At 39.2% G+C, this 23,294-nt stretch overlaps 1 pseudogene across 1 annotated transcript in view; it reads left to right on the top strand.

Annotated features, from left to right (window-relative positions):
• The window catches only part of LOC307144223 (matrix metalloproteinase-25-like), a 37,863-nt pseudogene that overhangs the window by 8,739 nt on the left and 5,830 nt on the right, over positions 1-23,294 (top strand). Inside the window, exons 4-8 of the transcript in view lie at positions 7,019-7,198; positions 12,623-12,716; positions 13,226-13,308; positions 13,467-13,619; positions 21,032-21,322. The product of the transcript in view is annotated as a matrix metalloproteinase-25-like (transcript). The remainder of the gene's footprint in view (positions 1-7,018; positions 7,199-12,622; positions 12,717-13,225; positions 13,309-13,466; positions 13,620-21,031; positions 21,323-23,294) is intronic.

Genomic DNA, 23,294 nt, shown 5'->3' with positions numbered 1-23,294 from the left:
AACACAGACAGCTGATGGTAGCGATTGACATTCATATTATTATTTCCTACAATGGGGACCAGCAACTGTTTGGTTTCCAATATTCTTCAAAATATATGTTATGTCCAACAGAAGAAAGAACTTTATTCAGGTTTAAAACAACTTGAGCATGAGTAATCAATAACAGAATTTTCATTTTTGAGTGAACTATTCCTTTAGTGGTTAATAAAATAACAAAAGACAAAGACAAAATCACTCACGGCTCTTGACTGAAAAACTAATACAGTAGCTTTAATAAGAACCAATGTATATTTTATAGGGAAGTCTATGTAGTGTTTTATTTTTACATTTATTAATTCAATTTCATACTTAAATGCTGCTGTACAGCTCTGAGCTGCCAGTGTAAATCTTTATAAATATATATTTATTTTATATTGTACAGTACACTAGGAATGTGTACAAGGTTTTTTAAAAGTAAAGTTTTAAGTTTAAGTAAGGTTTTTCAAGTTTTTTAAGTAAAATAAAAAAAGAGTATTGCAATAAAAAAATAGTATTTTTTCCTCCTGAAGCTCTTGCTGTTCGGCTAAGAATAGAATAGCAAAAATCTGATGCGACTAGCCATCAGAACCGAACCGAACCGAACCAAACCGAAAACCGTGGTTAAAAAAAACAGAGGTATGTATTGAACTATGGACTTGCTGTATTGTTGCATCCCTACTTTGTTCCTGCATGAACTGCCTACCTCTTAGCACTTCAATAAAAAAAAAAGACTTTGTGGTATTTGTCATATTTGTTTTTGCAGTAGTTTTTGGGGGGTTATTTTTCCTTTAAAGATATCGAGATATATATCGTATATCGAGATATAGCAAAATATATCGAGATATATTTTTTGCTCCATATCGCCCAGCCCTAGTTCAAAGCTAGTTAATGAAATGTATAGCCATTGTTCATGTACGTTAACAGTGGATGAACTAATTAACATATAAAGCTTTCGATTTTAAGATTGCATTAGTAATAGGGGTGTAACGGTACACAAAACTGACGGTTCGGTACAGCAGGGGAGAGAAAACTAAATATAAAATAGCTTTTCTTTATTTTTATTAAAAAGTGGTTTACTGAACAAATTATCTTTGTCCTTAAATTCATTCAATTATAACTAAAAGTTTCTTAAAGACATAAAAATGATCTCTTCTAATGCTGTAAAGTGTTGACCATATAGGGAGCCCTTACTTGCACTTGCACAGTACGCAAACATGTAAACTTCACATTAGGCAGTTTTTGCATTAACTTCTAAATCTAAGTATAAAATGATGTTCCCTTTCGTTCAGTCACTACGACGTACGTTAGAATGGGGGTTTCGCTTAGAAGCCTATCATCTTCGAGCATATAGAAAATGCCCAATGGCGTGCCAATGCCATGGGGCATGCGGAATTTGCATACGTAACTCCGCCTCACCGCGTGAGTATAAAAGGAAGTATGTGGCAACATCGCATTATGTTTCTGCTTTCGGAGCCAAGAGTACCTACCTCTTCACTCCTTACAAGCCTTCTGAGACAGCTTGTTTGTATTGAATTGAATTGATTGAAAAAAATTATGAACAGTCTTAAAGAAAAAAAATCTATGTCTAACTTGTAAGACTAGTCTTAACGGTTTATGCAACCGGCCCCTGGGTGACTCGTCCATAGTCATAAACGGAGAGAAGTAAGAAGTTTATCGTTAATTTGATACTCATTTTAACAATCGAGAGTCATGTAAACATGACGTCACGTGCGTCTTTTCTGGTCAGTCGTCATGGAAACATGAAGCCCTGGCGTTTGGAGTGAAAACAAACGACGTATCACTGAAAAAACTCACTGTGGCTTTTTAAATGAATTGTTATAAATTCCTAGATTTATATCTGTTATTTTTCAGTTGTGGCTGACTATCAAACTAGACAATAAAAGAAAGTTTCATGTTTTTCTTTTGCTGTATTTATTCATTCATCACACACAGGATTTAACCTGAACCAGGCTTAACTCCTGAACTCCTAGCATAACTCTCGCTCTCTCTCTCTCTCTCTCTGTGTGTGTGTGTGTGTGTGTGTGTGTGTGTGTGTGTGTGTGTGTGTGTGTGTGTGTGTCTGTGGCCTGGCAGTGAGCAATGGACATTCGACAATTCTTTAAAAGAAAAAAGACAGATTCAGGTGAGAGACTAGGGACAGTCCATAATGACCTCTGTCTTATTTTTTTTTTGTTTTGTTTGTTTTTTTGTTCTTCTGAAAAGTGTTGAGCTAGAGTAGCAGATAATGCAAACCAGCTGTAGTTGTATCAAATTACTTATCTAGGCAATGGTCCCCTGCTTTTGTTTTATTTATATTTATTTCAAACTCACAAGCTTCTCTTGTGAAATAAATTTGTCATTTAAAAAGTTTCTAAGCCCAATAATAATAATAATAAAGACATTTAAAATGACACGCCTCTGTGTGTCTTTTGATCATATCCTTAGAATCTGTAAATGGTCTCATGGTCTCATTTTTGTGACATGACAAACTGTCCTCAACTCTCCTGGCTACAATATATTTGTGTATGATTGTCAGTGCCAAGGGAAAGAGAGGGAGATGGCGAAGGAGAAAGGGAAAGGGAAAGGGAAAGGGAGAGCATGCAGGAAGAATCAGGTGAGGAAACAACAACAATAAATTGACATATAGTGAATAGTGGCAAGCAAAACAGTAACTACTCCTGTTTATGTGTGTGTACTCCTATACAAACTTATTGGCATTAAGTAGCCTATATTACATTTTTTTTTGTAACATTATTTTACACCACATTTTTTCTTAATAAAGGAGGAGGAAAACAACAGGGAGAGTCCATAAGGGATGAGAGGGAATTGACTAGTGAAAGAAATGAAGAGACAGAGGGAGTGCAACATAGAGAGCACCAAGCTAAAGCAGCAGAGACAGAAGAGAGCTGTTCAGACTTAGGGGATAAGGACACTGGTCCTAAACAGTTAAAGCTGTCTCAATACCCTCATACTCAGTTTGGCACACAAAAAAGAGCCTTTCAAGAACAGTGGTTCAAAAGTTTCAGATGGCTGGAATACTCAGCTAGACAAAATGCTGCTTTCTGCTTTCCTTTTAGGGTATTTGGCAAAAATGTCAGAAAGGATGCACTTGTTAATGATGGAGTTAATAACTGGCAAAAGGCACTTAGCAAGTTTCAAAAACATGAAACAACACAGTCACATAAGGACAGTGTGGTTTGTTAGAACAGCTACAAAGCAAGCCTGTCAAAAGGGAATGTTGTAGAGCAGATAGAGGCAGCAAGTACCACTGAAATTAGTGAAAGAAGGCAGTACCTAGAGCGTATTATGGCAGTAACCTGCTTCTTGGGGAAGCAAGGCATAGCATTCAGAGGTCATGATGAAACGGATGAGAGTCACAACAAAGGCAATTTCCTAGAGTGCATGTCACTTTTGACCAAATTTGATCCCTTCTTGCAAAGATACACAGCCCCTTCAAACACCACGTACCTCTCATCTGATAGCCAAAATGAGATGATAGAGTGCTGTTCACAAGAAATAACAGAAAATATCATCAGTGAGATAAAGGGAGCAAATATGTATGCCATTATGGCTGATGAAGCCAGGGATGGAAAGACAGAACAGTTGGCACTCTGTGTTAGATACGTGTCTGTTGAGGGTGCCGTTAAAGAAAGGTTTCTAGCCCTTACAGAGGTGTCACAGTTTGATGCTTCTTCGATAACAGCTGCAATTGAAAATCAGTTGGTAAAGAAGGGAATTGATCAGTTGAAATGTGTGGCACAGACCTACGATGGGGCAGCTGTCATGAGTGGGGATGTTGGGGGTGTACAAGCCCATTTTAAAAAAAAGCACCCTGAGGCAATTTATGTGCATTGCTATGCACATGAGTTAAATCTAGTTTTATGTCACACATGCAAAGCTGTCTCTGAAGCCACAGAGTTCTTCAACATGCTGGAAAGTCTCCATTCTTTCTTTAGTATCTCTCTTGTAAACCACCATAAGTTTGTGGACACTCAAAAGAAGTTAGGGTTGCAGCCAAGAGAACTTGTGCAGTTGTCAACTACACGCTGGGCATGCCAGCTTCATTCAGTGACTGCAGTGATTGATAATTTCCCTGCTATCATTGAGTGCCTCTCCACAATCAAGACACCTACAGCAGTTGGATTGAGGGCAAAACTCAGTAAATTCTCCTCAGTGTATTTGCTGATGGTTTTCCACACTCTCCTGTCTGTAACAGCAGGTTTACACAGATACCTACAGAAGGAGACCATTGACATTGCCCAAGCAGTGACATACAAAAATGCAGTGACTGACACCATGAAGCAGAAACGCAGTGATACCACTGCTGCAGATCTGTACTCCAGAACAATGGCTATGTGTGAGGCAAACCAGATAGCAGTAGAATCATCCTCAGGACAGAGGCGTAAGACAAAGAGAATGGATGAATATGTTGTTGAGTCAGCTTGTGGAGCAGGCAATGAAACCTGTGGCTCTTCAGAGTCTGAAGATCTCAAGAGGAAACTTTTGTTTCCTTGTCTGGACCGAATGATCTGTGAACTTGAGAGGCGTTTTTCTGGTGTGAATGAGGATGTGCTCAATGGAATTCAGGCATGCAGTCCAACCTCAGGCCATTTCTTGTCTGAGCCTCATCTGACAGCTCTGGCTCTGCATTACCATATTGAACTTAAGTCAGAGGAAGTGATAGTCGCAAAAAACTTTCTGAAGCGCAAGAGTGAGGCTGGTACAGTTCAGGACATGCTAGCAGTGTACAAACTCCTAGATTCGGAAATGTTCCCTTCACTGAAAGCTGTTATGCAGGTTGCCTTGACAATACCAGTTAGCAGCTGTACATGTGAGCGGTCTTTTAGTGCCTTGCGTCGGCTCCATACATGGCTCAGGAGGACCACAGGCCAAAGCAGACTCCGGCACCTAGCTGTGATGTCTATTGAGAAGGAGTTGCTTGAAAAAATTGAACACCAAAGGGTCATTGACAGGTTTGCCACCCTCAAAGTGCGGCGACATAGATTAACTCTCCCAAAGGCAAATGGGGATTCAGGGGAAGTACTTCAAAGATTTCCCTCTTTCTTTTTTTATATCTTTACTTTCTAAGTATTTTCAAGACCTCTGTAAATACTCTGGATATTTTGGACTTTTTGTTTTTACCTTCTTTTTTTTTTCTTTTTTTTTTTTTTTTTTGCTCTTGATATGAAGCTTGTTTTATTATTATTTATTGATGACATATTGGTTTATGAAAGTTCAGACAGGCATGCATCCAGATATGTTAGAGATGGCCATTTGTAAATAATTTACAGAAGATGAATTACATTTTGTTGTCCAAGTACCTGTTACTTTGTTCAATGACAATAAAGTTGAATCTAATATAACCAATCTGATGACTGTTGATACAAAATGAGGCACATGGAGTTAACGGTCAGGAAAACCAGCTGAGTGAAGAAGGTTTTGTGTTTGTTACAGGGGGCTGTCTGTGTGAACTATCACAATTAAGCTGGTGTTCTGAAAAGGTCTCAAAAAAAAAGAAGAAAAAAAATCTGGATTTTGGAGTTCAATCAATGTTAAAATGATAAAGTTATTTTTCAATAGACATATTTTTTGTTTTTGTGTGAAAGAGGGTGGGTGGTGGCAGTGGGGTTCATTGGGTGCTCAGCACCCCTAAAGCTCTGACCCTAGAATCGCCCCTGTTGTAAAGTGTTACTATATTTGGTTATGATGGAAATGAGAACCCTTACAAAAAAGAAGTATGCTTCAAGTTAATTTTATGAAGTATACTTAAGTAATGTTCAAGTATATTTTAAGTTTACTTTATGTAGTAAGTATACTAATATCAATGTGTACTAGAAGTAAACTTGTAAGTGTACTATTTAAATACTGCTTGGGACTAAATTGGCCCACTTTTTAAGTATATAAAAGTATACGTTTAAGTGTACTATAAGTGTAATAGTAGTACACTTTAAGTGCACAACTAAGTTTCTCATTTGTACTGCATCTGTACTACAAGTGAACTTATAAGTATAGTAGTAGTTTACTATTTTAATACAAGTAGTACATTTTTAGTTTATGAAAGTTCACTTTGAAGTGCACTCTCAATAAACTATTAATTTAGTAGTTTATACTGCAAGTACACTTCTATGTTTTCTTTAAGTGAACATAACATTATACTTATAGTTTACCATTTATATATTATTTTTGCACTTTCAGTATACTATGTGTTCAAATATAGATATACATTTTTTATACTTGAAATATACCTTTAACTGTACTTTAACATTTTATTATAGCTTAAAGAGTAAAGTAGATTTTAAGTAAATTCCTATGTACACTACCAGTGGACTAGCCTACACAAAATTTAGTAGAAACGCAGAATTAGGATCATATCTGTTTTATATCAATATTCTAATCAATATTTTTAAACAATGTAAGTTTAATAAGACTATGTATGTAAATCTATGTAAAAAAAAATATACACTTTTAAGTATCGATCAAAATATTGAGTACAAGAATAATATACACCAAATATACTTAGACCTTTCTATCAGTACAAGTCAAGTGTACTTAAGGGAAATTTTAAGTATATTTCTGAGAGGTACATACAGTATATTTCTGAGAAGTATATAATTTCTAGTTTAAAATAATAGCACACTTGAATAAACTTCGTTTTTGTAAGGGAAGTGAAGCACAGAAACTTTTTTCAGGTTTTCTTGATTTCAGAGCAGTTTTTTAAGGTTAAAATTTGAGAATTGTATTTCAGAGACAAGCAATTTTTTTCTATATTATCCTATTTGTATAAGTTCCGTTTTAATAGACTGCTAGCTAACTTATTTTAAAAAGTAAGTATTGTTATTACCATCACATCATCTTTATTTTAGGATATGTGACACTAAATCAATTAGATCAAATTAAGTTTTTCATGCTTTTAAGTAGTCAAAAGTGGCCTTAATTGACGAATCGCACATTTATAAAATGTTATTATAAGAATCTCCTCTTACTCTCTCAATGTTTTCAGATAACAGCGGCACTGATTTGTTCGCGGTGGCTGTGCATGAATTTGGTCATGCCCTGGGTCTCTCTCATTCCTCCTCTTCTCCCTCCATCATGCGGCCGTACTACCAGGGTGCCATTGGAGTTGATATTGCATCTTACACTCTTCCAGAGGACGATCGCTATGCCATTCAATCACTCTACGGTAGGAGCGCGCTCATACACTTTAGTTACCTTCTCTGGTAGTTGTAATTTATACTCAAAGGGATTGTTCATCCAAAAGAAAATGTTGTGTCATCATTTGCTCATCTTCATATCTTTTCAAACCTGTTTGCTGGTATTGTCTTTCCATGAAACACAAAGGAAAATCACATTAGCCTACATTTCTCCATACAACAGCCGAGCATAAGGACAAAATCACAAAACATATCACAAATCATACAATAGCTTTATGTGAAAAACAAAATGATTTTCTTTTTGTGTTATTTAACTATTTCTTTAAATAAAAACATGAATTTAAAGTAAAATAAAATGTAAATGTACACCTTTTAATCTGTTTGCTGGTTTGAATTCATTATCTATAAACATCTTTCCAGTTTATCACCTTAAAGCGGTAGTTCATCCAAAAATGAAAATTCTGTTGTTAATTCTTCACCCTCATGTAATTTAAAACCCGTAAGACTTTTGTTCATCTTCGGAACACAAATTTTACGATATTTCAAATAAAATTGGAGTGCTTTCTATTTCTCCATTGACAGCTATGCACTTTCAAGCCCCAGAAAGGTATAAACACATCATTAACCAGTTATGCTCTGGGACCGTTTTTGGGGATTTCCGCCTGGATTTGGTCTAAATACACAATTTTGGTGTCATTTTACAGGAAACACTTTGAAGTACATAAACTACTGATAAAAATGAAAAACATGTAAGTATATGTTGTCTGAGCTGTAATAAGGCGCCACCCCCCCCCCCACAAAAAAAAAAAGAAAGAACACACACACAGGGTCTGAGATATAGACTTTCAAAAACGCATTTAAAAGACGCCTTTTTTAAAAAATATATGTTTATTTCATATCACTGTAGTGATTATTACTCAATTCACCGATGACGTCAGTGATTTTTAGATCACGTGTCACTTAAGGTGTGGTTATGAGTGTATCAGATGACCCCTCCCCCTTTTTGATACGGGGCACCAGCTAAGAATACTATCTTAACAATATAAGAACACTCCCAAAGGAGCGGTTCAATAATTCAGAATTAATGTAAATTAGAGGGAGTTGGTCAGCTGATTTATCTGAAGGATTTGTGAGTCTGGATAACTAGTAGAGTCTTTGATCATCAACACAATGAAGACACAGTGTAATAAAATGAATTAAGTTTATTAACAATAGATATGCAAGAGTAAATACTTCAATGATTAATAATGCTAGTAATGAATATACACTTCTAAAGGATAGTAAACTAATAACCAAAAATAAAAGTCATGAGTGAAACAATAAAACTGATAAATGATGTGAACACAGAATGGATAAATGCAATGCTGTTGAACAGAATGTAGCAATGTAAGAGAATCGAATGGGAATGCTTCCTATGGAAGCCACCTAATGGTTCTAGCAAATGGTGATAAATAAATGATTATTTATCATTAAACAAATAATAAACCTATTATTTGTAACAAGCTGACCTCCGGTAACTGTTATCTAAGCAGGTTAGAAAAACATATGCTGCATGTATAAACTAATGCCAAGGTCTCTAGACAGAGGTTTGGTAAGTTTATATTTACGTTCCACACAGTCGGGTGATCGGTCCGGCAGTAGAGACGTCTTCCACTGGTTATGCGGGTAGCGTGCAGTGGGGGGGACGCAAAGATGCGATCCAGTAGTCGTTGCCACGCTGGGCTGAAGGATGCAGAACTTTGGTTGCGCCGAGAGGGTCCTTAGGAAATGGACCAGGCAGCTGGGTCAGTTGAATCTTCACAGGGTCCGTTGCAGGCTGGCTGCGTCTCTGAGGAGCCGTGTGGGACGAGCAATGTCTGCCGATTCAGAGGTCCTTGGTGGACTGGGCTGTGCTGCTGGAGGAGTCGAAAGGGTCAGATAAGATCTCTCAGTGAGAGAGCCCTTCTTGCAGCTAGAGTACAGCCGAAAGCAATATAAAAGGTTTTGCTCGCAAAAGCTTAACCTCAACCGTCTTGTAGTCTCTTTCCTCGTCAGGTCAGAAACTCAGGACGTGATGTGTCTGTTAGTGTCTCCTTCCCTGTCGGGTTAGAAACGCAGAACAAGGGTGTGTCTACCCGGGGGACATATTTATCCCTTTCTGATGAGGAGGAGATTGAAATCCGGCGCCTTTCCAATCCTGGAGTGTGATTGGCTACTGATGTCCGAAGTAGTCCCGATGTTGCCCACCCTAGTGTGGAACTCATTTGCATAGCATAAAGTGGCATGTCAAGACAATGTCTTTAATGTTTTACCCATGCATTATTTATTTACCAAACCTCTTTTAAAATATAAAAGGCATCATATGGAACAGATAGAGACCAAACATGATAAGAAACGGTTAAGTCATCGTCCATGCATTTGTTTATCTGTTAATGTATCTGTCCCGTGGACTGTTGCGTTTACAGTCAATGACCATTAACATAAACAGTGCTTTGTGTGAAGATGAAGTGGAAGAGTTGCAGTTTATATACATTTAAGGCCTCCAAACATGTGTATGAATGGATTTAGATAGATCTCTGTGGCCTCTCTTTTGCTGCTGCATCCAGGAGGTCCTGAAGGAATTTTTATGGCAGCTCTTGCCTAAACCTTAGGAATGAGTTTGGTGGTTAAAGTCAACTTTTAGACCAATGAGAGTCCTCTCCTTGGTGGTGGTGGGTGCAGAAGGTCCCCCTTCCTGCCCAGTAAGAGGTATCTGGCAGTTGTCTTGGCATCTTATCTGATGTTGTTGAACATTTGATTATGTTCATTCACCAAGGGTCCAATCACAGTGTGGCACATCTTCCTCCACACCGGTAGTTAGAGAGGGGCCTTGCCATAAACTGGTCGGTGGAATGCCATCCTAACTGATGTTCACCACATCACACACAGTGGAAATTACATAAAAAAGGTAATATTCCTCCATTCAGATCCATTAGAATAAATAAGTGGAAACAGCCCAAACAGTCTGCAGGATGCTAGATCAATCAAAATCAAATCACTTTATTGTCACACAGCCATATACACAAGTGCAACAGCAGGTGAAATTCTTAGGTGCAGTTCCGAGCAACATAGTAGTCACGACATGACATGTACAACATTTAAAGCAGCATCAGATTACACATCTGATGCGCCCACAATTACTCACAGCACAGTAAACTCTACAATAAACAATAAATAATTTACACAATGTGAGTGTAGTTCTCACAGCTTTAAACAATATACACATACTTACAATATACATATACTTTAAACAATATACACTAAACATACATTAAACAGTATACATTAAGCTATAATAATAATAATATACAATGTACAGTATACAATATTATTCACAGTAGAGATCTAATGTACAATAGGTGCTATATGTTAAATGATAAATAATAAATGATAAATAAATGTGTATAAAGTGTGTGTGTATCTACAGTGGGTTGTGCTGAGTGATATTCTGTCCAGTGTGTGTTATGATCCTGATGGATCAAGAGTTAAGGAGTCTAATTGTTTGTGGGAAGAAGCTGTTCTGGAGTCGGCTGGTGCGTGTTCTGATGCTGCGGTACCGTCTGCCTGATGGCAGCAGTGAGAGCAGCCCATGGTTCGGGTGGCTAGAGTCTCTGGTGATCCTCTGAGCTCTCTTCACACACCGCCTGGCGTAAATGTCCTGGAGGGAGGGAAGCTCACCTCCGATGATGCAGCTGGCCGTGCGCACTACCCTTTGCAGGGCTTTGCGGCTGCGGGCGGTACTGTTGCCGTACCAGGTGGTGATGCAGCCAGTCAGCAGGCTCTCTATGGTGCTGCTGTAGAAGCGTGTGAGGATGTGGCGGTTCATTCCAAACCTCCTCAGCCGTCGCAGGAAGAAAAGGCGCTGATGAGCCTTCTTCACAACGGCCTCAGTGTGGACGACCCATGAGAGTTACTCTGTGATGTGGACACCGAGGAACTTAAAGCTGCTGACTCTCTCCACCGGTGCTCCATCGATGGTGATGGGGCGGTGTTCTCTCTCATTCCTCCTGAAGTCCACCACCAGCTCCTTGGTCTTGCTGACGTTGAGGGAGAGGTTGTGCTCCTGACACCATCGTGTCAGAGTGTGCACCTCTTCTCTGTAGGCCATTTCATCATTGTCAGTGATGAGACCTACCACCGTCGTATCGTCAGCAAACTTGATGATGGTATTGGAGCTGTGGGTTGCCACACAGGGCCTGAATTACACACTTTCAACAATGAATTTATAACCAAAAATTATTACAGCTCAGACAACATATACTTAAATCATAGACTGTAAAAAAATATGGATGACGCGACTTCATTGACTTCCGCTGACCAGAGTTGAAGCTTTCGTAGGCCCGCACACAGTGCTGGCATCTTGGGAACAAGTCTGCGCAGTAGAGAGCAGGAAGTAGAGGCGAGATTATCAAAAGCCCGCCCACACTCTCACAGATGCAGAGCAATTCATTATGTTGGTGTGAAATAAACAGTTATAGAAATGTAGAAATTAAAGCTAAAGCTACAATCTCTTCCCAAAAATCCCGAAAAAAGTCCGTTAGTGCCTTAGTGACAACTTCACTCAGAGAAGCCGTCAATCTCAGCTGTCAATCATGATGTCACACCCCCTTTTTTATAGTATCAAATAACTAACTAAAACTAAACTTATTTAAAAAACGAACTCTGGAAATGAAATCATCGTGATAAAAACTGCCTACAATGACAGAAAACATCTTTAGGAAACAATTATTTGAAGTGTAATTTAATTGTTTAGTGTGTCTCGCATCCATTCTAATACATGGAGAGGTGGGGTTTAGGAGCTATACTGGGACCAACCACCGGGGGGCGGTCGAGGCGCAGAGGCTTCAGTTTCTGAGAGGAGCACTACAGGCTTGACTTAAATGTGTATCACTTTTAGCAGTGTTTTATGTAACTTCAAAGGGTTTCCTGTAAAATGACACCAAAATTGTGTATTTAGACCACTGTATGGGAAGCTTTTCAATTTGGGTATGCCAAATCCAGGTGGAATTGGTCCCAGGGTAATTTAGTGTAAACAAGTTACTTTGTGAGTTGTGTTGATGCGAGAGCATACACTGTTGCATTAACGCACGTTTGAGATTAATGTTTTGCAAAGTGGTAAATTATGTTTTTTTTTTTCACAAACAAAGCACTCGCATAACTTCATAAAAATGTAGGTTAAACCATCACATGTATTACTTTAATGATGTCTTTATACCTTTCTGGGGCTTGAAAGTGGTAGTTGCGTTGACTGTCAATGGGACAGAAATCTCTCCGATTTCATTAAAAAAGATCTTCATTTGTGTTCTGAAGATGAACGAAAGTCGGGTTTGGAACGACACAAGGGTGAGTAATTACTGACAGGATTTTCATTTTAGATAGACCTTTAAGCTGATGATCATATACCTAAAGTTGTATTTTGGTTTATTATTTGACAGGAATGAAGAAAAGCTCAACAACACCACCACCAAATAAACCTACACCACACCTACCCAAACCACCAAATCCACCCAGTCCCAAAATACCATTACAGTGAGTCATGTTTACCAAGACACGCAATACCGTTCAAAAGTTTTAATACTTTTATTTAGCAAGGAAGCATTAAATTGATCAAAAGTTACAGAAAACACATTTACATTGTTCAGAGAGAAATGTTTAACTGTTTCCACAAAAATATGTAGCGGCACAACATTGATAACAAATAATAAGACATTTTTGATAAGAATGATTTCTGAAGGATCATGTGACACCGAAGACTGGAGTAATGATGCTGAAATTTCATTTTATACTGTATTACATTAAAACAGACAATAGTTATTTTAAATTCAAATAACATTTCACAATATTATTGTTTATTGTATTTTTGGTCAAATAAATGCAGTCGTGGTGAGCATAAGATACTTCTTTCAAAAACATTTTAAAAAATCTTACAAACTTTTGAACAGTAGCGTATACTCTGCCATATCAGCTAATAATAACATCTCCATGCACTCGATGAGATGTTCAGACGAAGGCCCTTTGTGACCTCTCTGTTTGTCTAGACCTGATCCATCGGTCCAGAATCGTTGTGAGGGAAGTTTTGATGCAGTGGCAAACATCAGAGGAGAAGTTTTCTTTTTTAAAGGTACAATCTATGCTGTCTTAAATATCATTCCATACAAATTTACAGATTTTGACTAGCTTAAAAGTTTATAAGCCACTTATATAAAGCTGCTGCATTTCATTTATTTGTAGCTCAATTGGTGCCATTTATTTCTGTTTCATTTCCTCTGATTCGGTCAGGTCCATATTTCTGGCGAATCCAGCGGTCTGGATCTCTTGTGTCCCTTCAGCCTGCTCTCATAAAAAACTTCTGGATTGGTCTTCCTTCTGACACCAACAAGATAGATGCAGTTTATGAAAGAAAGACGGATAGCAGGATCATCTTCTTCATAGTTTGGTTTCTTTTTATTCATTTGGATGCACAATTGAAGAACAAATACAAAGTTTTTTGAAGTTTAAAAATTTTCCCATTTAATACAATGTACACTCACCTAAAGGATTATTAGGAACACCATACTACTACTGTGTTTGACCCCCTTTCGCCTTCAGAACTGCCTTAATTCTATGTGGCATTGATTCAACAAGGTGCTGAAAGCATTCTTTAGAAATGTTGGCCCATATTGATAGGATAGCATCTTGCAGTTGATGGAGATTTGTGGGATGCACATCCAGGGCACAAAGCTCCCGTTCCACCACATCCCAAAGATGCTCTATTGGGTTGAGATCTGGTGACTGTGGGGGCCATTTTAGTACAGTGAACTCATTGTCATGTTCAAGAAACCAATTTGAAATGATTCGAGCTTTGTGACATGGTGCATTATCCTGCTGGAAGTAGCCATCAGAGGATGGGTACATGGTGGTCATAAAGGGATGTACATGGTCAGAAACAATGCTCAGGTAGGCCGTGGCATTTAAACCCAGTTTTCTCAAGTGTGCCAAGAAAACATCCCCCACACCATTACACCACCACCAGCAGCCTGCACAGTGGTAACAAGGCATGATGGATCCATGTTCTCATTCTGTTTACGCCAAATTCTGACTCTACCATCTGAATGTCTCAACAGAAACCGAGACTCATCAGACCAGGCAACATTTTTCCAGTCTTCAACTGTCCAATTTTGGTGAACTTGTGCAAACTGTAGCCTCTTTTTCCTATTTGTAGTGGAGATGAGTGGTACCCGGTGGGGTCTTCTGCTGTTGTAGCCCATCCGCCTCAAGGTTGTGCGTGTTGTGGCTTCACAAATGCTTTGCTGCATACCTCGGTTGTAACGAGTGGTTATTTCAGTCAAAGTTGCTCTTCTATCAGCTTGAATCAGTCGGCCCATTCTCCTCTGACCTCTAGCATCAACAAGGCATTTTCGCCCACAGGACTGCCGCATACTGGATGTTTTTCCCTTTTCACACCATTCTTTGTAAACCCTATAAATGGTTGTGCGTGAAAATCCCAGTAACTGAGCAGATTGTGTAATATTCAGACCGGCCCGTCTGGCACCAACAACCATGCCACGCTCAAAATTGCTTAAATCACCTTTCTTTCCCATTCTGACATTCAGTTTGGAGTTCAGGAGATTGTCTTGACCAGGACCACACCCCTAAATGCATTGAAACAACTGCCATGTGATTGGTTGATTAAATAATTGCATTAATGAGAAATTTAACAGGTGTTCCTAATAATCCTTTAGGTGAGTGTATATATACACTGCATTTAATTTGCACATTAATGTGTTCTTGGTGCAACATGTAATGAAAAAAAGAAGTGTAATAATTGGAGTGATAATTGGCAACATTTTCATACTAATATCTAAAATTTCATAGGAATATTGATATGCAATTTCTTTCCCTATTCACTTGTTGTCTCCAAAATGCCTGATAAACAGGATTTAAGTCCTGGTGTCCTCTATAGTGGACATTTATGAAATCAATGCCCTGTTTCGTAACAGAAAAGGCATATTTTGATTAGCAACCCCATAACATTTTCTTGAGATGTTGATTTATAACAAACAATGTGAAAATTATTTAAATTATAATTACAAAATATTATCATATTTCCATAAGAGTGCAAACATTAATGTCAGCCGTTTTTAAAGACCAAGAAGAAGTTGTTGTCCTTGTGAAACCTCCAAACATTTGGCATCTCTGCAAAGCCCCAATTGTGCTCTTTACAGGACACTGTGAAAAACTGTGACATGTATGATGTCAGAGAAATTCACTAAAATATAATAGTAGTGGAAAAAAAGTCTATTTATGGGTCCCATATACAACCTGAACAAAAAATAAAAGCTGATCGTTTAAGATGGAACCTTTCTCTTTGTATAGTTTTAAGTTCTAAAGTTCAGTGAGAATGATTATTTAACCAAAATTAACATGTTCCTTTTTCAGGCTCTTCCAATAGAGTTATCGAATGAGCAATTCAGGAAATGGGATAAATTAATATCAAGATTTCTATGGCAGGGTAAAAGACCCAAAAACCCAGAATAAGATTTAAAACATTACAACTAAGTAGAGAAAATGGTGGCTCCCCTTGCTTACGACAATACTATTATGCAGCTCAATTAAGGCCATTAGTTTGCTGGAATTGTCTAGTGTACTCAGCAAGATGGATGGAAATAGAAAAATAGATTTTCCATGATCTGCTCTAATTGCTGATGATAAACTTATAGGACTAGAATGATTGATGAAACAAACCCATGGATCAAATTATCTCTCAAAATTTGACATGAGACAGAAAACATGTGCAACTTGGAAAATGCATCAAGGATATTAAGATGGTGTGCTTAAGAGAGCAGACGATAGATTCTGAATTTGGGTTAAGTAAGGGAAAAAAGGTAAAATCCATAGTTTTGAATCATAAAAGGTAAAATGTGACCCTGGACCACAAAACCAGTCATGTGGGTCAATGTTTTTTTTTATTTTTTTTATTAAGATTTATACATCAGCCGAAAGCTGAATGAATAAATAAAATCGGACCCACTTTATATTAGGTGGCCTTAACTACTATGTACTAACATTTTAATTAATCATTTGATACTATGCACTTATTGTGTACACACATGTTTTTACATTGTACTTACATTTAAAAAAATACCTGCATGTAATTACGTCTGTAATTAATTTCTGTAGTTACATTTGTCATTACACAGTTGGCACTTCCCTTACACCTAACCCTACCCTTAAACTTATACCCATACCACCACACCTGTCCCTAACCCTACCCTTAAACTGACCCATACCACCACACCTGTCCCTAACCCTACCCTTAAACTGACCCATACCACCACACCTTTCCCTAACCCTACCCTCAAACTGACCCATACCACCACACCTGTCACTAACCTTACCCTCAAACTTACCCATACCACCACACCTGTCCCTAACCCTACCCTCAAACTTACCCATACCACCACACCTGTCCCTAACCCTACCCTCAAACTTACCCATACCACCACACCTGTCCCTAACCCTACCCTCAAACTTACCCATACCACCACACCTGTCCCTAACCCTACCCGTATCCCACGTCAATATCAGCAAAGGTGTTTTGCAATACAATTTGAACACAGTTAGTACATTGTACTTATTTTTTGATGTAAGTACATAGTAGTTAAGGCCACCATATATAAAGTGGGGCCATAAAATCTGGAATCTGAGGGTGCAAAAAAATCAAAATATTGAGAAAATCGTGGTGGAGGGGTTTGAGTACCCGGATGATCCTAGGAGCTATGTTGTCCGAGGCTATATGCCCCTGGTAGGGTCTCCCAAGGCAAAACAGGTCCTTGATGACGGGTCAGACTAAGAGTGGTTCAGAAACCCATTATGAATAACAAAAAAATCAAGGACCGAGACATCGCCTGGCATGGCGCAGCCGGGGCCCCACCCTGGAGCCAGGCCCGGGGTTGGGGCTTGCAAGCGAGCGCCTGGTGGCCAAGCCTCCAGTCTCCAGTTTGGGCTTGCAAGCGAGCGAACGGTGGACGGGCCTCCCCCCATGGGGCTCTGCCCGAATGAGTGACGTGGGGCCGCCCTCCCGTGGGTTCACCACCTGCAGGATCGTAAGGGGCCAGTGCATAGTGGATTGGGCAGCAGTCGAAGGCGAGGGCCCCGACGACCCGATCTCTGGACATGGATGGATGGATGAGAAAATCGCCTTTAAAGTTGTCCAAATTAAGTCCTTAGCAATGCATATTACTACCAATAATACATTTTTGATATGGAAGGAAATTTACAAAATATCTTCATGGAACATGATATCATACTTAATATCTTAATGATTTTTGGCATAAAAGAAAAATCGATAATTTTGACCCATACAATGTATTGTTGGCTATTGCCACAAATATACCCGTGCAACTTATGACTGGTTTTGTGGTCCATGGTAACAAATATGGGCTTAATCAAAAAAATAAAAATGTATACCTTCAAGTAAGACGTTATATTGATTGTAATATCAGGGAGTGAAATTTGAATATCTCAGATTGTTAAAAATGTTAAAGCTACACTGTGTGATATTTTCCCCCATCTAGCGGTTAAAAGGTATATGACCATCCAGTGAATTTTAGTTTCTGTTCTTCTCAATTCCGATTTCGTTTCAACTCCTACGGTGGCCGATTTAGTCCAAGATTAACATGGCTTCCAGTTCGACCTCGTCCACATTCGACACGGTGCCTGTGGGATATTCTGTGCACAGTGGGATGGTTGGAACTCAACTGGCCTAATTATTCGGCTAGAAAGAACTACAGCTAATCCAGAGTGAACTTTGATGATAGTAATGTTTATTCAGTCATCCAATTGCATAAACAGGTTTGCGTGGATATGTACATAAATGTGGTTTCTGTGAGAGAACAAATAAGGATGGTAAATATACATACACCGTTAAGAACTGTATAACTATACTTATAAGTTACATTTGTATAATGTAACCGTAAACCAGAGCTTATTGTACCATATATAGGCGCTAAATGCAGCTGCATTAAAAGGAGCGGAGCTGCCGCTGCCGCTGCCGCTGCTAACAAGCGGTGTCCGGTTACAAAAGTGTGTGCGCAGCTTTAACGTTAGCACTGCAGTGCGCTCTGTATAACAATTGTTAATATGCCGATCAGACCTGATACATATTTCCATCAACATACATTACAAGCAAATATTTTCTAAAAACGAATAAACATTGTTGATAACAAAATAACTGAATGATTATTCAAATAGGTGAGCATTACGCTATTGTATGTTGACACAAAAATACTTCTGAGGTGACATCAACTGAATTACGCGATGACACACTCTGAAACACATCTACAATGACAATAACTATTATAACTTACAGAGTTATTAACGCACAGAAATACCACACAAGGAAAAACAGACTTTTGAGGAATAAACAAGCCAGGAAAACTCCGTATAACTCTGTTACTGGACGCTGCTGAGATGAAAACTCTCTGCACATGCACCAGACAAGTCTGAACAAGTTGACGCGCACATGCGCGAGGCAGATAATTTTGTACAGTGCCATCGAGTGAAACGCGAAAGGCGAAGCTTGAATTTACAGGTATGTCCCTCTCTGGCTAATGTACTTTCGAGATGGAGGGGCAACATGGCGACCACCGTTAGATCCCATTACCTTATGTATTTTCAATGGCATATTATAAACTTACGAGAATACTTTATTACTTGAAAGAAGTAAATATACATTAATGAGCACATATATTTTTGAAAGAACTAAGTGTTTTTAGCTAAGAATAGACTAAAAAAGTTACACAGTGTAGCTTTAAGATACAATAGAAATCTACAAGCTCAGCCATGTGGAGAAAATTCTGTTGGAAGAATGTTATTAGGTTTTTTATTACGCCAACACAGAAAAGATACAAAGGGATGGGTGCTAGCTGTTGGAGATTATGTGGAGAAAGGGAAGCTAGCCATTATCATATTTTTTGGGAGTCTCAGAAATTAACCCAGTTTTGGCAAGAGATTAAAATAAATGTGGAAGTTGTTTTTGAGGTGACAATTCCTTTTAATTGCGAATCTTTATATCTGGCTAATATTTCTTTTGATGGGTGGAATAAAAAAGATAAGATGACTGATGTTATTTCTTCTGGCTGCCAGTAAAAAAGTAATTACAAAGAAATGGCTAAAACCAGAGCCACCTACAGTTGATTATTGGATTGACATTTTACACAATATATACATGATGGAAAAGCTTTCATTTTCCTTAAAGAATGAAAATTCTGTCATAATTTACTCACCCTCAAATTGTTCCAAACCTGTATGAGTTTCTTTGTTCAGCTGAACAAAAAAGAATATATTTAGAAGAATGTTTGTAACAAAGCATATAGAGCAACCATTGACTAGCATAGTATTTTTCCCCTACTATGGTGGTCAAAGGTTGCTCTATCTGCTTGGTTACCAGCATTATTTTATGTTCAGCAGAACAAAGAAACTCATACAGGTTTGGAACAACTCGAGGGTGAGTAAATGATGACAGAAGTTTCATTTTTGGGTGAACTATCCCTTTAAGAACCTAGATAAAAGATTTTTGTTCAATTTGGAAAAAATGTACTGATTATACAAAACCAATTCCCCCGGACTTTTCTTGAAACATAATGGTCTGTAAGTAAAAAGACAAAACATCTGTATATGCTTGAGTAGTTAATTTCAATGACCATTTGTCATGACCCTGGGCTAATCCTTCTGTTCTTTTCCTGTCTCTGTTGTGTGTTTTTGGAAGCACATGGGTTCTTTTTGACAGTTCACCATGTGCTTGCTGTCATTGTAGTGTCTTGTCCTGCCCCCTTGCCATTCCATTCATTACCTTGTTAGTGTTTCACTCTTTCCACCTGTTCTGTATCAATTTAGATCACCCTATTTAATCGTCTCTTGTGTGCTGTCCTGTGCCAGTTTATTGTTTGTTCTCTGTGCAAACAGTTGCTCTAGCCGTGTTGTGTTGTGTTGTGTTGTGTTGTGTTGTGTTGTGTGGTGTGGTGTGGTGTGGTGTGGTGTGGTGTGGTGTGGTGTGGTGTGGTGTGGTGTGGTGTGGTGTGGTGTGGTGTTGTGTGGTGTTGTGTGGTGTTGTGTGGTGTTGTGTGGTGTTGTGTGGTGTGGTGTGGTGTGGTGTGGTGTGGTGTGGTGTGGTGTGGTGGTGTTGTGTGGTGGTGTTGTGTGGTGGTGTTGTGTGGTGTTGTGGTGTGGTGTTGTGTGGTGTTGTTGTGTGGTGTGGTGTGGTGTGGTGTGGTGTGGCCTGTCGAATTTCTGCCTGATCTGTTGTCTTGGACTATTTTGTCTATTTGTTTTCCATCTTTTAGTTTTTAGTTTTTTTTTTTTCTCTGCCTGTTTTCTCCAGGCAGTTTTCCTCTGCATTCAGCCCTGGCCTCGCCCTCTATCGCTGATCACGGATCTCCTTCTCAGCCCTGCTTCAAGTGCCGACTGAGCCACGCCAGCCTCCAACCCAACTGCGCCTCCTACTGCCCTACTCTGCCTGGTTCAGGCTCGTCAGTCATTGTGTTCTGACAGAAAGCTCAAACTATAACTTATTTTTTTGTTGTCTTTTTGGATTCTTTTCTGTCTGGACTATTGACAACCTTTTGGGGTTGCATTTGTTTTCAATAAACTGTTGTTTGGTGCCTGCAGACTGAGTCCGTGTCCTGATCTGACACCATTGGCAGGCAGACATGATGGGTTGTAATGATTTCTTTGTATTGACATATATGTTTTTGTTTGATTGTAAAAAAGCATTTCTGCTTTGATAAATGTCTGTATTTTTCCTCTGAAATGGAAAAAAAAGCTTTTTCCTGTAAGTGAATGTATGTAAACTTTTTTTCACATAGGCTCACAGTACTGGGTATTTAAAGACACTGTGGCGATTTCTGGTTATCCACGTCCGTTGTCCGACTGGGGGCTGATCTCTCATGAGGGAAAGGAAGTGAAGAGGGTGGAGGCAGCCTTCATTTGGGCTCATAATGGAAAAACCTACATCTTCAGCGGTGGAGAGTTCTGGAGGTTCTCTGAAGGCACAGAGATTGAGAAGCGTCGTCCAGATTCTCTAGATTATCCCAGACAGTCCTCCCTCTGGAAGGGCGTGCCCAATAACCCTGATGACACCATCACCCGGGGAGAGGGTAACGTAGAGAGCCTGTTTACCTCAAGCGCATTTTCTGCTTAGTATACAAAAGAAGCTTTTGTTATCATTCATATCAATCTGTAGCAGTCAATGAGACCGGGTTTGCAATAGAGCGCTGCTGTGATTTATTTTTGTAGGTCACTCCAGAAGTTAGCATAACCCTGGTTCCATTCGATTTTGGATTATTACAGACAAGACCAACAAAAGTTTATGATTCTTACACATTTTGTTCATTATGATAATCCTCACAAATGCACAAAACTTTTGAAGTCGAAATACATTAAGTTTTAATACATGAAGATCCCTGAAAGTTTGAGTAAGAATCGTTGGGCCCACTTTATATTAGGTGGCATTAACTACTATGTACTTAAGGGTAAGGGTAAAGTTAGGGACAGGTGTGGTGGGATGTGTAAGTTTAAGGGTAAAGTTAGGGACAGGTGTGGTGGGATGTTTAAGTTTAAGGGTAAAGTTAGGGACAGGTGTGGTGGGATGTGTAAGTTTAAGGGTAAAGTTAGGGACAGGTGTGGTGGGATGTGTAAGTTTAAGGGTAAAGTTAGGGACAGGTGTTGTGCTATGGGTAAGTTTAAGGGTAAAGGTTGGGACAGGTGTGGTGGTATGGGTAAGTTTAAGGGTAAAGGTTGGGACAGGTGTGGTGGTATGGGTACGTTTAAGGGTAAAGTTAGGGACAGGTGTGGTGGTATGGGTAAGTTTAAGGGTAAAGTTAGGGACAGGTGTGGTGGTATGGGTAAGTTTAAAGGTCCCATGGCATGAAATTTTTCATTTTATGAGGTATTTCAACATTAATATGAGTTCCCCTAGCCTGAATATTGTCCCCAAGTGGATAGAAATGTTGATCGGTGTAAAACCGAGTTCTGGCTGTCTTTCTCTGCCTTTGAGAAAATGACAGGCCAGACGAGCCAATCCTGAAGTCTCCTGCTTTGACGTCCAAGCAGGAACGGTTTCCTCCCTTTCCTCCGCCCAGAGAATCTGGCACGCCCATGCAAACACTCGAGATCATTAACGTTACTTGTGAACGAGTGAACACTGGCAGTTTCTCAGTGTTTGGATGTACAAATGAAAACAGAAGTCTTTCTTCAGTTCCTTCTGATCTGTGATCATTGATTTCTTATGTGTAGCTAATTATTTATTATTTGTGGACACGCAGCGGCTTCTCTCTCTCCCGACAGAACGGTGTTTTCGTGTTTTCTATCTTGTGAGTCAGTGTTTTTGTACGTCCTTGTCGTGTCTATCTGTTCTAAAATGTGCATACAGTCTTTTCTGTTTAACATCAGCAGTCACATCTTTAGAGATAAACTTCACACACGCCGAAGCTCGGCCTCCAACATCCCCGACCCCCAGTACTGCATCTGGCCCACAGCGGAGGCACCAAACGCGGCGTGAGATTAAGCAGAAGGAGGGTAAGCATGAGGGTATCCGGCTAGGCTAGCCAGCTTTCCCCACAATAAACTGGATTACATTCGATTACAGCTGTTGTGTCTTTGTTTGCGCTGTGTAACGTTACTCAATGCGCGTCAATGACGCTATTCATATGATTGGAACATATCTAGAAATAATGCTATATTCAACACTTACTAACTCGTTCATCTCGCTGTAATGGTACATTGCATGTGTTACAAAGTTGGTAGAATAATGATGAAGAGGACTCGGTGTGACTGGGACTCGTGTTTATTCAGAACTCTCAGATACAAACACAATAAACTCGCGCTGACTGACAGCGCTCTCATAACTCAGTAGTTACTATAAATAACTTTGTTAGCAATCGCTTCGTCTCCGTGATGTCCGGTTCGCGAACGAATCATTCTTTTGAATCGGTTCTTTTTAGTGAACCGAACCAGTTCACCAAATCGGACTGAATCGTTCTAAACGGTTCGCGTCTCGAGTCAGCGCTGATCCATAATTTACTAAAGTTACTAACTTTCTGACATGAGTGACAGCCCCTCCGACTAGAA

This window comes from Gobio gobio, assembly GCF_949357685.1.
Source record: "Gobio gobio genome assembly, chromosome: 20".
NCBI lineage: Eukaryota > Metazoa > Chordata > Actinopteri > Cypriniformes > Gobionidae > Gobio > Gobio gobio.
This window is presented reverse-complemented; position numbering and strand designations above follow the sequence as displayed.